At 34.4% G+C, this 16,019-nt stretch overlaps 1 long non-coding RNA gene across 1 annotated transcript; it reads right to left on the bottom strand.

Annotated features, from left to right (window-relative positions):
• Window positions 1-7,851: 7,851 nt before the first annotated feature.
• Window positions 7,852-12,832, bottom strand: LOC125615167. Its single transcript, XR_007345715.1, has 2 exons — window positions 12,397-12,832; window positions 7,852-8,206 (listed from the first exon to the last, which is right to left on the bottom strand). It is a non-coding gene; the product is annotated as an uncharacterized LOC125615167 (long non-coding RNA).
• Window positions 12,833-16,019: the final 3,187 nt, after the last annotated feature.

The raw sequence follows: 16,019 nt of genomic DNA, 5'->3' as shown, positions 1-16,019 counted from the left end.
GAAGCAAATAGACCACAACATAATAATTCTGAGTGACTTTAACATACCTCTTTCACCACTGGATAGATCCTCCAAACAAAATACTAAATCAAGAAGCTATAGAACTAAAAAATACAATTAATAATTTATACTTTACAGATATATATATATATATATATATATAGAATATTTTATCCATCAATGACTAAATAGACTTTCTTCTCATCAGCACATGGATCCTTCTCTAAAATAGACCATATCTTAGGCCACAAACCAACTCTTAGCAAATACAAAAAAAATAGAGATAATATACTTCATTCTATCAGATCATAATGGAATGAAATTAGAAATCAACAATAAAATCAAAAATAGAAGCTACTCTAACACCTGGAAATTAAATAATATGCTATTGAATGACAAATGGATAGCAGAAGAAATCAGGGATGAAATAAAAAAAATACTTAGAGGTAAACAAAAATACTGATACTACATATCAAAACCTCTTGGACACTATGAAAACTAAGTGCTAAGTTCATTGCATTGAAGTCATTCATTAAAAGTATAAACAGTCAAAATAAATAACCTAACATTACAATTCAAAGCCCTAGAAAAAGAAGTACAAAGAACCAAACACAGTAGATGGCAGGAATAATTAAAACCAGAGCTGAAATCAATGAAATTGAAACAAAAGAAGCAAACCAAAAAATCCACAAAATAAAAGGTTGGTTCTTTTAAAAAATCAATAAAATTGATAAATCCTTGGCCAAGCTAACAACTAGAAAGAGAGAAAACTGAAATTACTAAAATACATGATGAAAAAGGAAATATCGGTATGGACATTACTGAAATACAGATGATAGTAAGAACCTATTTTGTAAAGTTATACTATAATAAAATAGAAAATCTTGAAGACATTAAGAAATTTCTAGAGACATATGACCTACTCAAATCGAACCAGGAGGACATAGAAAATTTAAAAAGATCAATTTCAAGCAATGAAATTGAAGATACCATCAAAAGCCTACCAATAAAGAAAAGCCCAGGACCAGATGGATTCTCAGCTGAAGAATTAACACCAATCCTCCTCAAATAATTCCATGAACTATAAAAGGAGGGAACCTTTCAAAACTTATCCTATGAAGCTAGTATCACCCTGATACTAAAACCAGACAAAGACACAACAAGGAAAGAAAATTTCAACCCCAAATCCCTGATGAACATAGATGCAAAAAATCTTAGTAAAATACTGGCAAATTGCATACAAAAACATTTTTTTTTTGATAGTCCACCATGATCAAGTGGGGTTCATCCTGGGGATACAAGGTTGGTTCAACATATGGAAATCAATAAACATAATCATCATATTAGTAGACTTAAAGATAAGAATCACATGATTGTCTCAATAGATACAGAAAAAAATGGCAAATTTCAGCATCCATTCATGTACAAAACACTAGACAAACTAGGGACAGTAGGAACATATCTCATACCTTAGCTGTATATGCTAAACCAAGGCCAATATAATTCCAAATGGAGAAAAATTGAAAACATTCCCTCTAAAAACTGGAACAAGACAGGGATGCCTTTTTTTTAAAGAGAGAGAGAGAGAGAGAGAGAGAGAGAACATTTTAATATTTATTTTTCAGTTTTTGGTGGACACAACATCTTTATTTTATTTTTATGTGGTGCTGAGTATTGAACTCAGCGCCCCGCACATGCCAGGCGAGCGCGTTACTGCTTGAGCCACATCCCTAGCCCAAGGGATGCCCTTTTTTGCCACTTCTATTCAAGATAGTCCTGAAAACTCTAGCCAGAGCAATTAAAAAGAAGAAAGAAATTAAAGGGATATGGATAGGAAAAGAAGAACTCAAACCATCCCTGTTTGCTGATGCATGATTCTATGTTTATAAAACCCAAAAAACTCCACCAGAAAACTTCCAGAACTCAAATTAATTCAGCAAAGTAGCAGGGTATAAAATTAACACCCATAAATCAATTGCATTCCTATACATCAGTGATGAATCCACTGAAAGAGAAACTATTCATTCACAATAGACTCAAAGAAAATAAAATATTTTGGGATCAATGTAACAAAAGAGGTGAAATACCTCTACAATGAAAACCAAAGAACACTAAAGAAAGAAATTGAAGATCTTAGAAGACAGAAAGATCTTCCATGTTCTTGGATAAGCAGGATTAATATTATCAAAATGGCCATACTACCAAAAGCATTATAGAATGCAATTCCTATTAGGGTTCCAATGACATGCTTCATAGAAATAGAAAAGACAGCAATGAAATTCATTTTGAAAAATAAGAGCCCAGAATATCCAAAGCAATCCTCGGTGAGAAAAGTAAAGCAAGAGGCATTATAATACCAGACCTTAAATTATACTACAGAGCTATAGTAACAAAAATGGCATGTTATTGTCACCAAAACAGATAGAAAACCAATGGAACAGAACAGAAAACAAAGAGACAAACCCACATACAATTATCTCATACTAGACAAAGGCCATAAACATACACTGGAGAAAAGATAGTCTTTTCAACAAATAATGCTAGGAAAACTGCAAATCCATATGCAATAAAATGAAATTAGACCCCAATCTCTTACCCTGCACAAAACTCAACCCTAAGTGAATCAAGGACCCAGGCTTTACACCAGAGACCCTCTGCCTAACAGAAGTAAACATGGGCTCAAATCTCCATCATGTCAGCTTAGGAACTGAATTTCTCAACAAGACTCCAAAAGTGTGAGAAGTAAAATCAAGAATCAATAAATGGAATTGTATCAAACTAAAAAGCTTCTTCACAACAAATGAAACAATCAAGAACATGAAGAGAGAGTCTACAGAATAATAGAAAATCTTTGCCACCTGCACCTCAGATACAGCATTAATCTCCAGGATATAATGTGCAAAGAAAGTGAACAGACACTCCAAAGAAGAATAAATACAAATGATCAAAAATATGTGACAAAATATTTAACATCACTAGCAACTAAAGAAATGCAAATTAAAACTATACTGAGATTTCATATCACACCAATCAGAATGACAATTATCAAGAATACAGATAACAATAAATGTTAGCAAAAATATGGGGAAAAGATATACTCATACATTGCTGGTGGGACTGCAAATTGGTGTAACCACTCTGAAAAGCAGTATGGAGATTCCTTAGAAAACTTGGAATGGAGCCACAATTTGACCCAGTAATCCCACTACTAGTTTTATACTCAAAGGACTTAAAATAACGCAGCCACATCAATGTTCATAGCAGCTCAATTCACAATAGTTAAGCTATGGAAGCAACCTAGGTGCCCTTCAATAGATGAATGGATAAATGAAGTTTGTACACATACACAATGAATTATTACTCAGCCATAAAGAAGAATGAAATTACGGCATTTTCTGGTAAATGGATGGAACTGGAGGCTATCATGCTAAGTGAAATAAGCCAATCCCAAAAAAACAAAGGCTGAATGTTCTCTCAGATATGCATATGCAAACTCACAATAGGCAGGGGGTAGTGAGGAGTGGAGGTTCACAGGATTGAACAGGAAGGAGTGGAGAAATGGTGGTGGAATGGGAATGGGAAAGACAGTAAAATGAATCAAACATAACTTTCTTGTGCTCATTTATGAATACATGACCAGTGTAATTCCACAGTATGTACAACAACAAGAATGGGGAGTTATACTCCATGTGTGTATGATATGTCAAAATACATTCTACTATCATATGGAACTAAAAAGAACAAATTTTAAAAAGAGGAAAAAATAACAAGCAAGATTCCTGTTACTCTGAAATATACAAGGATGCCTGAAAATTTCTTTTCAATAATTTTGTAAGTTTAATAAGAAGGGGCCTATCTTCTGGGTGTGGAATTTTTTTCTGTGTAATATATATATATATTATAATATACATACACATATGTATATAATTTTATTTCTCTTTAAGCATTGTAGATTTTTGCAGTTTGCAGCCTTAGAAATTGCTTAAATTGTCTAACAAATCAAATTTCTCAGTTTAAATTCTAATTTTTTTTTTTTTTTTTTTTTGGTGGTGGTGCTGGGGATTGAATCCAGGGCCTAGTGCATGAGAGGCAAGCATTCTACCATCTGAGCTATATCCCGGCCTAAATTCACACCTGTTTTTCTCATACATTTCTTAAGCAATATTCAGTACAATGTGTGTTTTATGTGTGTGCATGTGTTTTTATGTGTTTTAAATGGCTAAGATCCTAGGATTATCTAAAAAGCATAGGTAGATTAGATACTACATCTTAAAAGATCATTTCTCATTATTTATTGGAACTATATAACATGTGGGCAGGAAAACTGGACTTTAAAAAATCTACTGCAGTATCATTTGGTAACTTGGATTTTAGAGTAGCTACAAGCCATAGACAAATGAGACATATATTGAATGGAATACATTAAATGGAAAATGTAAGTACAGCCTATGGCACACCTACGATGAAGAGGGCCGAAATTTTTCATTCTAACCTTTTGTGTCCAGTGACTATTAAAGTATTTAAAAAGCTCTCATATGAAGAAAGAAGCTCCTTGTCCTTTCTAGCTAAAGATGATGACATTTCAAGAAATTTGGGGAAAAAAAATAGTTCAGCAAGCATCATCACTGTGGAAAAGTAAAAACCATCCTCCCATAGGGATCTTAAGGATCAGTCAAATGTCCATTGATCCAAATGGCTGAAAATAAAATGCTAGAATGAATAGTCCTTGCTGATACAGGGCACCTTAAATAACCATCAAAAACAGGAGCCTTTGGGATTGACTGTGGTCACTTTGAGGACAGGAGCTTCACCCGAGAAAAAAGGTAAGTATTAGTAAGTTCCTCCCACTGCAGAGAAGAGACTTAAATCAAAGACCAAATGCCCTGGGTCCCTGGACTTCCTCTTCAGGACAGACCACCTTCAGGGTCCATCACTACCACCAGCTCCTGTGGTCAGTGTCATTTGTTGCAGGGCAAAGCTCTTCCAACAGACATGCACACTAGCACTGCTCTTGTTACTAACTAGACACCACTTGTCTACTTGTTCATTATCTCTTATACGTTTCTCTCCTAGGACAACTAGTATTTTTTGCTCCAGCGTAGTTCAAGTTTTCTTTCCTTGCTAGACCCCCAAACCATTTGATAGTTCCATGTGAATTGCTCTTTCTGAAGTTTCTTATCCTTAACTCTGTGTTTCTGTTTCTCAGTCTTTGCTTTCTCCCAAACCAATTTTAATTGACATTCCTTACTCTCATTTCCTTTAATAATACCTCAAATTGCAACACGGTGCTGCAAATCTAATGGAATAACCTAGTTTCTCCTAGCATGATTATTTTCTCTTATTTTTACCTTTAAAAACTTACATTAAAATCAATTGGTTCTGAAAAAATGATATTAATCTCTTTCTTCTAGAGCCAGTCACATTTTAATGCGACTTATTTCTTATTCTGGGTTTTAAATTTTAAAAATTGCCAAATATAGACTTCTCACCTTCATTGTCTTTAAAGCCCAATTAAATTACTATTATTGTTCTCCTATCTAAAGAGTATTACATTAAATCCATCTAGGATTAAGGCCAAGGTGTTTGCCAGGCTGCACTGCATGTGTCCTTAGAAGCTGAAAATGTACTTAGGGTTTTGAAAACTAGTCATACTTTAAATATTCTTAAAGTGTGGTATACTTAAAAGAATCTCATCAAAACCTTTTTATAATTTGAATTTCATCACTTAATTATCTTTCTTGTGAATTCTAATCTTCATATATTATGTTGTCGTATAGCAAGGCCCACCTTTATTTGATCTGCAAACCCTCGGGGGAGCATTTTGGAGAATGGAAGAGAAAGGCATACCTTCATACATCAGCTCTGCTGTGCTCTACTCTGCAGACCACAGATTCTCAGATGATTTGGCCTCAGCATTCCCTCACATTCTTAAAAATTTTGGAAGATTCAAAAGAGTTTTTTCCCACGTTAGTATCAACTATCAATATTGCCCATATTAGAAATTAAAAATCAGAGATTATAAGAATATTTATTTACTAAGTGTTTAAAATAAAAAGAAACCCATCATTTTTAATATAATCATATATTTTAATGAATTGGCTGATATTTTTTAAATAAAAAACAATGGGAAGATAAGACATTGTTCTGCATTTTTGCAAATTTCATTAATGTCTGGTAACAAAAATGAAACTGCAATCTCCTATGTGCTTCTGCACTCAGTGTGTTGTGACATACCACTTTGTATTGCTTTTGTAAGATTCAGTTGCACATTCCTGAGAGAATAGGAGTGGAAATGACAGGTAACATTACCAAAAAAAAAAATACTGTTGACTTCAAGAAGCTCCTGAAAGGGTCTTGAGGTTCCCCTAAGGATCCCCAGACCACACTCTGGGAACTGCTGTGATAATCACGTCATTTTTTGTAACTAGGCAGTACACACAGAATAGAGTGAGGAACAGTATGATAGTCAATATCAGATGCCTTACTGTACCTAACTGCAAAAGGGCAAGACTGTTAGGGATGGAACAAATGTTGGCATTTAACAGAAAGTAATCATGCTGGGATTTTTTTCTTGGAATCAGTTACAAATAGTTACAAGTCTTATTTGGTACAAGGATATGCTGGTGATGTGGGATGGTAGATTATTGGATTACTCGTTTTATCATATTTATGAAACTATACCACAGACAGTCAAGTTTTAAGAAGAAGAGGTCTATTTTGTCTCTTTAGTTTTGAAGTTCAAAGGGCCTGCATCTGGGGATGAACTTGTTGTCCCAGGGCATCACGTGACAGGAGACACAAAGCTTACTTGTTTTCCCTCCCTGTTTTTCTAAAGCCACTAGTATTTAATCATGGGGGCTCCACCCTGGTGAGTTGATCTAATCCTAATCAACTCCCCAAGGCCCACCTCTGAACACGATAAACGTATCAAGAGTCCACCCTCTTAATACCTCACAATGAAGATCAAATTGCAGCACGTGAACCCCTGGGGGACACACTCACATCATCTGCACTCCATAGCAAGGACACTAATAAATGTAAGTCTGCTCTTTCTTCATTCTCTGCATTTCTGTGGGGAATAATCAGCACCTTTCCCAGAAATGGCTATCCTGTTGGAAGACGCCCATCTCACCACACCATCATTCATCCTCTTACAGATGGGTTTCTCATCTCTCAGCTCCCAGCATCACTCCGTTCCTCGGTCCCCATCCTATCAGGAGGAGATACTTGTTTTGCATAGTAAACACGAAAATCAGAAATGAGAAGCAGAAGCAAGCAAACAAACAAGCAAAACATTGACACAAAGGCCTTTTATAACTTTGCTTATGGAGAAGGAAACTCGAGGGTATCAAGTTTTACTAAATTTCCTTGCAACAAATTTCAACTTGATATGGTAATTTTCCCTCTTTAGTTGCTGCTTCAATTTTTTGCTATGGAAACAGAAAACATCTAAATAAACTTTCAATGGGAATCAGATGTTTTCCTGGAAGAAGTTTCTTTTTCTTCTCCTATGATCACTTTCTTTGTGGGCTTCTGGTTGCAGAGAGGACAATACTGCTGGAGAGGACCCCAATACTGTGATCAGTCCTGTTTTGACTAAGTGGGTAGAATTTCTTTTCATAGCTACTTACAAGCTATAAGAAATAAAGTGTATGTCCTATCAACTCCATTTGCTGGTCCAATTATAGTGGTTTTTTTTGTAATATTTAGAAATGATTTTCTCCTCTGACAAAATGATCACACAGAGAATTTTTTCCTCCCTATGGTCTTCCATAGAGTGAGGAGTAAGAGCTACTTTAAATTAAAATATATATATGTAATTTTCTATGTATAAGAGAGACAGACAAAAGGGAAAGAAACAATGTTTTTTATTGTCAAAAAGTTGCACAGTACCAGCTTACTGAGGGCATGCCATGGTTTGGGAGGAGAGAAGCCAATCTTGTTAAATAGCCTAATGTGAAGAGGTGTATTTGAAGACTTGGTGTTTTGGGCAAGTTTTCAACCAGATCTGATTGGCATGGCCAGGGCATTCTAAAGCATAAAATGGCAGCGGATGAACACCATTTTTGAAAGTCATGAAGCGTTCTTTCCTCCTGAGTTTTTAGACTTCAGTCTCAATTGCCACACACTGGAAAAATGTACCTCTCATTCTTTCTTCCTCTGCCTTCTATTCTTCCCTCCTCTTCCTACTGGCCATCAGTGAATGCTGTAGAGAAGCAAGGGTTATATCATAAACAACTTATCATCAATCAGCTGTTTCATAGAATTTTTGAAGGTGGATATAGAGTATTTAAGAACCTAAGCTGGTTTTCAGTCAAATAAAAAATATTCAGGGCTGGGGATATAGCTCAGTTGGTAGAGTGCTTGCCTTGTATGCACAAAGCCCTGAATTCAATCCCCAGCAAAACTCACATACACACACACACAAAAAAAAAAAAAAAATTCCAGATATGTGTTTGGTGCTTGTGTTAACTAGACAAAGATCTGGATTACATTGTAACTGAATGCAAACAGCAAACAAACAAAAAAATCTTTAAGTCTTTCTTCCTTTACCGTGAATGTTTTTAATGTGACTGCAGTGTAGACATTATCATGTTGAAATGCCTCTCTTGGACAGAGTCATTTACATGGTGATAGTAACTTAAACTTTATCCTCCTTCATTCTACCCACCTTGACATCCTCTCCAAATATTCAAGCAGTTTCAACAAATGTCTTATGAAAATAAGACTTGGGGGGTGGGTAAGACATCAGCAGTTTCCAGTTATCAAAATAAAGTTTGAAAAGGGGAAGTAATATAGAAAAGGGAGAGCTTGTCTTCCAGAATTTTGTGTTTTCTCTTCACAATATTTGCATTGTGTTCAGAGGATTTTCAAAATAGAAACCAGAATATTTTGATTAATCACACAAAATATAAGAGATGGCAGAGTCTGCCAGAGGAAAACTGAATATATGAAACATTCAAAACGTGTGGCAAAAAACCCCAAATATTGATGTATCCTCAATATTCTCAGCACGTCTAGATTTTGAATGAACATTTTATTTTCTTGTCAGTGATTCAGAATTTCCACTGCTCCTGTTGAGCAACGAGGGAAAATCATGCCAACTGGGAGAAAGCTTTATTTTAAGGTTGGAGGCATGAAATAAGCACTAAGAAGACAATTGTACACCTGTTTTCAAGAGTAAAAAGGCATCTCAAATCTGCTTTGCTTTTGAAAATTTGGCCAAGGAGTGTATTTCAAAGGCCCAATAGCCCATAACATTATTCCCAGGGCTCTGTGCTCTCTGCCTAATTGGGCTTCTGCACATTTGCATAAGCATGATACTTCATGATTAATGCATAAGACCCAGCATGGAGCCCAGTATCAACTCATCTGGGGAGGCTTTTCCCCCACTGAAAACAATCATTGTGCCTAAAACATAATCCATCATATTTGTAGGTATGACTGCATTGTAGAATATCAGACTACATAAATGCCATGACAAAATCTTTACAGAATCACAAACGTCTTCTGGGTAAAAAAAGAAGTTTTATTCTAAGTGCTCACAGCACTGCTGCTTGGGGACCATTGCAGATGCCAGAAAATGTTTATTTACAAAATGAAAAGTCAAGGCCACAGATTGTTCCTATTTGGCCCAGGCACTGAATAAAAAGGGGAGATTATTAAAATAACCACCTTATGATTATTTCTGGATTGCAAAATAAACAATTGCTCTCCCCCCTGACACCTTCAAACACCAAACAGCAGCAGCAATGACTTCTAGAATAAGGACTCCATAAATGCGAGGGAAGTCTGAGCAAGAAAATGCTAAAAAGTGTTGAACATCAAGAAAAAAATCAACTCTAGCTGAGATGGGCTGCCACACAATTAAGGAGTACAACTCTCCATGTGAATCCAGGTGTTCCAGATAGTGTTGCTTGTACCTTCCCTGCTGGCTGGGCTGCTTAATTAGGCAGGAATCCATTCCCCACACTGGGAGATGGGAACTTGGAGTTCACCAGCAAATCTTACCATGGACATTAACCCACAAAACCTTTGGAGAGATCTTTTTCCTCAAGAATCTGAGATAATTTTTTCAGTTATTAAAAATTAGTACCTGGCTATAGGAAAATAATTATACCATCTGAAAGTCCATAATTCTGGATGAATGAGGACCCATCATTCATCCTTCCCTTTCCAATGCCACATCCCAAAGGTGACCTCTCAAATGAGGTGTTCATTCTTCCAGATATTTTATTGTATCGGAAGCCCACGAGTGTGTGTTTGTGTATACCTTGAAAAGTCTAAAAACTATATGCATAGTTTCTGTGACTTACTTTTCTGTTTCCACATAGTTTGTTTCCCACAATAGCATATTTATATTTATCTTATTCTCTTCAATAATTTCATAATATGATGTCATATGTATTAGAAACATGCAAATAGTCTTCCACTACTCACGTTTTCTGTTGCTTGTTTTTTTGATAATTATGAGCAACAGTACATCTTAGATTATTGGTACCTTGAGGGCACAGAGGCTTTGTCTTAGTCACCCACTGCTGTACCCATAGTGTTTAACACAGTGAGTGACATACTAAGTCTTCTATAAATATTTGTTAAATGCATAAAGCCTTCAGGGAAAATACCAGCTACAGAATTCTTTGCGGGATATGTGAATTCAAATTTGTGTAGAAATTTCCTGTTTACCTCCAAAAAGGTTATACTGTTTTGTAGTCCCACAAAGTACAACACCTTCTATATTCTACTTTGCCAACAAGACTTTAGACTGGTTTAATTTTTCCCAATGTGATTGGTGAGCATTTCATTATTTTAAATTGCATTTTGCTAATTTTAAAGAAGGTTAGAAATATTCTAAGGTTATTAGACATTTGTATTTCTTTCCTTTGACTACTTGTCTGTCTTTTGCCCATTTTCCCACTGGATTGTTTGTTAATTTTTATTGCATTGATTTCAGTATGCTTTTTTAAAAAATATTTATAGTTATAAATGGACACAATACCTTTATTTTATTTGTTTATTTTTTGTATGGTGCTTTGGATAGAACCCAGTGGCTCACACATGCTAGGCAAGCGCACTACCACTGAGCCACAACCCCAGCCTCTCAATATGCTTTTCTTTATTATATTTAAGGATTCAGTTTTTTGCTTAACATATGTTTTACAAATATTTTTTGCTCAGTGTAATATTTGCATTTTGACTTTATCTATCTAACCATCCATCCATCTATCGATATTGCCTAATAGAAAATTTAACATATATGATTTTATTATTTCTTTTTCTTTATGGTTTCTGAGACTTATGTTTATTCTTTGAAAAACTTTTTTCCATTCAAAGAATAAAAATTAGTTCATGCATATACACTTCTAATATCTATGATTTTCATTTTGACATTATACTTTTTAATAATTTGTAATTATGAGAGAGGAAGAGATCTGACTTTATTAATTTCATGTAAACAGTTAATTCTCCTACTACTATTTATAAAGAAGTGAATATTTTCAAAGATTTGAAATCTCACAGGTGCTTGAGTCTGTTTTGGAATTCCTGCTCTATTCATCATCAGCAGATCAATTCCTGCCTCTTTGCCATACCGTTTTATTTACTCTAACATGCATGGTACATTTTATATTTGGATGCAGCTAGTCCACTGCATTGCTTTTCTTTTTCTCTTAGCGTCCTCTCAAGCTTGTATTTTAGATTCTAAACATGAAAAATACAATGAAGCACACTGGCAGTTTCATGGGAAAGTATGGTCTTTGTAGATTAATTTACGAACAATTAATGTCTTCGAAATGTTGAGGCATCTAATGAAAAAGTAAGATACGTATTTTCATGTCTTTAGCTATTTTTGTATCCCTCACCGCTGCTCTAAAGTTGGCTTCATGTAGGTCACACACATTTTTGAAAGTTTATATTCAGTTTTATTTTTCTCCTTGCTTTTGACTGAGATATTTTCTTTCATACCAGTTATTGCTTTTAAAATAAAAGCTAATTATTTTATAAATTAATTTTGCAGCCAGTCACTTTATTAAATATTCATATTGTTTCTAATAGCTTTTCAGCTAGTTCTTTGGTGCTATGTAAAGTACATTACCATAAAAAATAAATTTATCTCTCCTTTGGAAAATTTACACCTGTTATTTCATTCCCTGTCTTCCTTTGATATATTAATATGATAAATGATTTTGGGATGAGCTCCAGTTACTCATGATTTATTACTCTTAAAATTATTCATTAAATTCTGTTTTTATTTTAATATTTTATATTACATTTTACTTAGAAGTTTTGCATTGACATTCATTAATAAGACTGGTTTGTAGTTTTCTCTTTATGCTTTCTTTTACAGATTAGGTGATCAATTTTAGTGAGCTTTATAAAAATAACTTGAAAGCTTACCTTCTGTCTCCTTGGGGCTTTATAAGAAGAACAAAAATCACTCTGAGTATATCAAGCAGAGAGGGATTTGAAACAGAAAATTGGGTTTCAAAATATTTGGAAGGGCTGGAAGAGCAGGAGAGAGAAGTTAGTCACTGCCTAAGATCAGGACAGGCAACAAGCATGGGTACCCCTCAAGGAAGACCTTGTGTGTGGGTGTTGTGGTCCTCACCATCTCTGCACCTCACATCAATGCTATCATGAGCCATCTCATGTCAGCATGGGGCCTGTCGTCATCATCAAAAACAGAGGATGGTTTCAATATACCCTTTCCTTCCTAATCTTGCATTAGTGCCTTTAGCCAACAGAGCTTACCAGAATTCTGCTAACAAAAGTGCTGCTTCTAGACCCTTTCAAAAAACAAGTATCTGCATTGCAAATGTTTTTTTTACACACACACACACACACACACAAAAAAAAAAAAAAAAAAAAAAAAAAAAAAAAAAAAACTTTTTATATTAAAAAAAAAGAAATAAAATAAAATACAGAGGAGAACATACTGGTCAGAAAAGGAGCTGGATACCTATAAACAACATAGATATGCCCTATCCTTAGTTTTCTGGGATCAATGTAGATAACTCTGAAATTATTACTTCTGAAAGGTTTCAAAAAAATAAAATAAACTGAAACGATTTGGATTTGCACTTTTGTAGAAAATTTGATGCTCTTAATTTCTTTCCATAGATTGATTTTTTTTTCCCTTGCCTCTTTTCATCTAAGACTTACATTATGTGTTTTTAGGAAATCATTTGTTTCAGCAGTCTTTCACTGATTAGCATTGAGTTGTACTTTATATATTTATTTCCTACTTTTTATATTGGTGGGTATCTTTTCTAACTTTAGCTGTGGTAGGCAAAATAATGTTCTACTCCCACAGACACACAAGAAAAACCCATCCCCCAAGATTCAGAATTCATGAGAACATGTTACATTGCAAAGGGATTGTGTAAATGTGATTAAGGTTATAGACCTTGAGAGGGAGAGATTTTCCTAGATCCTCCTGATAGGTCTGGTCACACAGCATATGAGCCCATAAAAGCAAAGAATTTTACCCAGCTGGAGTCATACAGATGTGATAGAAGGAATGTAGCAGAAGTGAAAATGAGAGATTGGGACCTTGAGAATGATCTGGCACATTGTTGCTGGTTTGAAGATGGAGAGAGAAGGATGGCTAGGAATATAAGAAGCTATAAGGTATGAAAGAAGTTTCTGACTTCCTGCCAACAAGAAAACAGTGACCTCAGCCCAACAACCACAAGGACTGATTTCTGCCAACACTTAAATTAGCTTGGAAGCTGATTCTTCCCCAAAGCTTCCAGAGGAGAGCAGGTTGGCTGACACTTGTGAGACTTGGAGCAGATGAACCAGCTGGCCAGCTGAGCCCACCTGTACTTCTGACCTACAGAATTGTGAGATAATAAATCTGTGTTAATTTAAACCATTTTGTGGTTAATTTATTATAGCAACAATGAAAATCAACATGTTTTTAATTATATATGTAGTTGTGTTTCTTTTACTTTGTTTCTTGTTTCCTTAAATGACTTAATCAAATTTATGGTTATATTTTGATTTTTTTTTCAAAGAGCCAAGTTTCATATTTATTCATTGATTCTGCCACTGTGGTTTTCTGAGAAATCATCTCACAAACTTTGCATTTCATAAAAACAGAATCGTATTCTATGTATCCTTCTTTGACGTGATTTCCGCCCTCCCCTCAACATCATGATTTTGAGAGTCACCTAATTTTTGAAGCATGATTCAAGGATTCACTGGAATGTCTACACCACAAGGAATCCATACATTCCATTCTTATATGATAGTTGGGTTATTTCCAGCTTCTGTTTGTCTATTTTGCTTTTGCAAAACATATTGTTACAAATATGTAACAATTCTGTCCCAGTGCTCATCTGCATCATTTTCTCTGGAGCATAAAATGTGGGGTATCCGGTATTATATATGAAGTCACACAAACTATTTTCCAGCATGATTGATTGTTCTGATTCATAGTCCCATCAGCAATGTCTTAGAGTTCTGATTGCTTTAAACATTTACCAACACTCTAAGGTAGCTTTGGATAAACACAATACCCTGGTTTTATACAAGACAAATATATCCATTTCCCCCCTTTAGGTTATGCCCTTTTGGTTTGTTTGTTTGTTTTTTAGTTGTAACTACACACAATATCTTTATTTGATTTATTTTTATGTGGTGCTGAGGATCAAAACCAGGGCCTCACATGTGTTAGGCAAGTGCTATACCACTGAGCCACAACCTCAGCCCCTGCCCTTTTTTCTATACAAAGGAATTTCTTCTTTATCTAAGATAGTAATCAGATTATCTTATATTTTCTTTTAAAATTTAATCATTTTGACACATTATTTATCCTTTTAGTCCACTTGATATTTATTTTTACACAAATATAGGCTGGAGTCTCATTTATTTATTTTTTTCATGTCTAATCAATTATGTAAGTATCATGCATTGGAAAGCCCAGTCTTCATTCACCAGTGTGTAATTCAACTCTTCATTAATCAATTTTTGTAATATAGGTATACATGGTTTGGAATGATCTATCATGTCAAACTAGTGTATTTGCTGTGCCAATATCATACATTCATAATTATCTAGATATAATAGGGCGATTCCATTCATCCTTTTCTTCAGGAGATTTTGGGTACTTTTTGTACTTGGGTGATTTTAAAATAATTTGTAAAGTTTCACATACACATGAATATGCATAGGTATATATGTATACATAACATATACATGTTCATTCAAGCTTGATATTTTTTAATGGAATAACATTGAAACTACAGATAAAATTACTTTTAAATCCTTGAAGAGGATTTTTGTTTTCTGAATTGAAAGGTAAGGATTTGTTTTTTTAATTTGCGGTGATGGTAGGAAGTTATATAATCTCCCAGAATTTCTTTTTGTGTTCTCTGTCAATTGTTTTTCCTGTTAAAGTAAAAGTTTCCAGTGGGTGGGATCAGACTTTCTCTCACTTTACAGGAGTTTTCCATTACATTCTGAAATACATCCTATTTTAATTGTGTTATTTTACACTTTAAGGAATATCAATTGTTGATGGATTTAATCTACAACATCTGGTCTTCATTAGTGGTATAGCCTCCCTTCATGTTTTTTTTTTTTTTTCTGCTCTATGTTTCTTATTTTCCTAGAAACTTCTTCCTTGTTACTAATTTGACTGTTGATCTTATTTATTAGGTTCTGTCTTATTTCTAATCTGTTATTTAATCCAGTATTTGTGGTACTTTTATGAAGTATTTTTTAAACTGACTTATATTTATTGATATTTTATTTATACCATCTTTCAAATTGCTGGGTTTTTAAAATTCTTTTCCTCTATATATTTAGTATTCGATTTCAATTTTGAGAGATCCCAGCAATTTCTGTGGGTGGTTTGTATCTTTTTCTGTTTCCCGTAGCACATTTTCTTCTAGGATGGTCACTCTATCTGTAATCATAGACATATTTTTATGCATACTTTATATTATTTTTATCATATTTTACATAATTTATTCAAAACTTCTGGTAATAGCTATTGATTGTATTCCTCCAAC

This window comes from Marmota marmota, unplaced genomic scaffold, assembly GCF_001458135.2.
Source record: "Marmota marmota marmota unplaced genomic scaffold, marMar, whole genome shotgun sequence".
Classification (NCBI taxonomy): Eukaryota; Metazoa; Chordata; class Mammalia; order Rodentia; family Sciuridae; genus Marmota; species Marmota marmota.
The sequence above is the reverse complement of the archived record's forward strand: the minus strand, read 5'-3'. Positions and strand labels throughout refer to the sequence as shown.